Raw genomic sequence first — 2205 nt, 5'->3', positions numbered from 1 at the left:
CCGGACGCGCAGGCTCAGCGGCCATGGCTCACGGGCCCAGCCGCTCCGCGGCATGTGGGATCCTCCCGGACCGGGGCACGAACCCTTGTCCCCTGAATCGGCAGGCGGACCCTCAACCACTGCGTCTCCAGAGAAGCCCATTGTTAGGAGCTTTTTTAAAAAAATAATTATCAATATTATATTTTGGAGAAAACCATTTTTAAATGAGTTGGACCAATTAAAATAATCAACTGATGGTTTCAAATGAGTAACCTGATGGAAGGAAAAATTATGGTAATGATAATGATTGCAAATCAAAGGATTGTCCATCATGCTCATAATCAAATATTTAGGTCAACAATTGAGATAAAAATAAAATGCATAAAAGCATCTTATTATGCTTTTATAATTACATGTATAAATTGTAATTAAAGCCAACATTGGCTACTTAGTTTCAGCAAAATTTTACCACTTTCATACTAAATTAATGTTTCTTATTTGAATTTATCTGGTGATCTTGTTTTTATCTAGCTTGTTAAATTTGATTTCTTCTTATGGTTTGTTTTAACTGTGGTAAAAAAACACATAACCTAAAACTTACTGTCTTAACCATTTTTAAGTGTACAGCTTGGCAGTATTGAGTATATTCACACTGTGTGCAACAGATGTCTAGAACTTTTTCATTTTGTGTACTTATAGTTTTTAATGAGCTAAGTATAAAGCATTTATACCTAATTATACATTGGCACATATTTAAGGAACAAGATGATGAAAATTATTTAAGTCAACATGGAAGGTGGTCTCAAGAGAACTTTTTCCTTTTGGGAAAAAAGGAAGAGGTTTAAGAAACACTAATCAATATGGTAATTAATTTCCAATCTAAATGTTTGCTTAGGCCCACCCCCACTTTTCTCCCTGGCTGGACAGTTCACAGTGGACTGTGAGGAAAAGGCAGTGATAGACCTCATTTCTTGGAAAAGCAGAGCCAGGGGAGAGCACAGCAGTTTTCCCAACCTGAATTCAAAACTTCCTTTTAAGTAATAGGTATAATATGAACACAATACTGCCTTTCAAATTACTTTTCAAAATAGTTTCAAATCCATTATCCTATTTTTGAGGCCCCATTGTGAATCTCTAAAGTTAGTTTCCTTTAAAGTCAAACCTCATTGCCAAGTTTGATATGTTATAACTCTAATCATCCAAGCCAGTGCTGCTGGAGTTTTGCTCCTTAGCAAGATGCTAGAGGGAAGAAGGCTGTCTCCAGATGCTGTGATTGTTCTGAGTCTGCTATGGCCTCTTGCAGGCCTTATTAAGAAAACAAACTGTGCTGATTCGTTTCTCTGAAAAACTAGATGGAAGTTTTCAGCTTAAAAGCTCATATGCTGACCTCTCCTAAGGCTTCATTTTTAAAATGAAAGTTTTTTGTTGTTGTTAGGATTTGCTATTTGACTTTTTAGAAATAAGAAAATATCCAAAGTTCCCATAAATAATCATTAATTATGAGGTGGAAAGAAGGAAAGGGCAAGAAAGGAAGGAAAATTTATTATTTACTATGTGCCAGGCACTATTCTAGAAGCTTTATATCACCCATCTTACCATGTCCTGACAACCTCCCTAGGAGTTGGTTCTGCTGTCCCCATTTCAATGGCTGAGACTCTGAGAGGTAAAGTAACTTGCCAAAGATCACACAGCTTGTAAGCGAACAGGGATTCAAACTCAGGTTTGTTTGATTACCACTCACTCAAGTACAGAACATGTCAAGACACGTCACAGATCAGCTTGGTCAGTTTTCTGCCACAGATTTTGTCTGGGGAAACTGGACCATGCCGATACTCATTCATGGAGAAAGTCTCTCTGCCCATTCCAGCACATTATCATTCTCTGCTCTCTCGCTCAGTTACTTGTATATTTGGCTGACAGACTCAACTTTGAACACTTCCCAGACACTACCCAACAGAGGGCAGAAATCCCTTTGCTCTCTCGCAGCTGATCCCAGCACCAGCTAGGTTTCTGCTCCCCCAGCTGTGGAGGCTGCAGTGTAAAAAGCACTTCCTCGGGCTTCCTTGGTGGCGCAGTGGTTGAGAGTCCGCCTGCCGATGCGGGGGACACGGGTTCGTGCCCCGGTCCGGGAGGATCCCACGTGCCGCGGAGCGGCTGGGCCCGTGAGCCATGGCCGCTGGGCCTGCGCGTCCGGAGCCTGTGCTCCGCGGCGGGAGAGGCCACAGC

At 41.4% G+C, this 2205-nt stretch overlaps 1 protein-coding gene across 2 annotated transcripts in view; it reads right to left on the bottom strand.

Annotated features, from left to right (window-relative positions):
- The window catches only part of TRAF3IP2 (TRAF3 interacting protein 2), a 100681-nt gene that overhangs the window by 49797 nt on the left and 48679 nt on the right, over positions 1-2205 (bottom strand). The window lies entirely within an intron of this gene.

Source organism: Physeter macrocephalus, chromosome 10 (assembly GCF_002837175.3).
Source record: "Physeter macrocephalus isolate SW-GA chromosome 10, ASM283717v5, whole genome shotgun sequence".
Taxonomy (NCBI): Eukaryota; Metazoa; Chordata; class Mammalia; order Artiodactyla; family Physeteridae; genus Physeter; species Physeter macrocephalus.
Note: the sequence above shows the minus strand (reverse complement) of the source record. Positions and strands in the feature narration are given on the sequence as shown.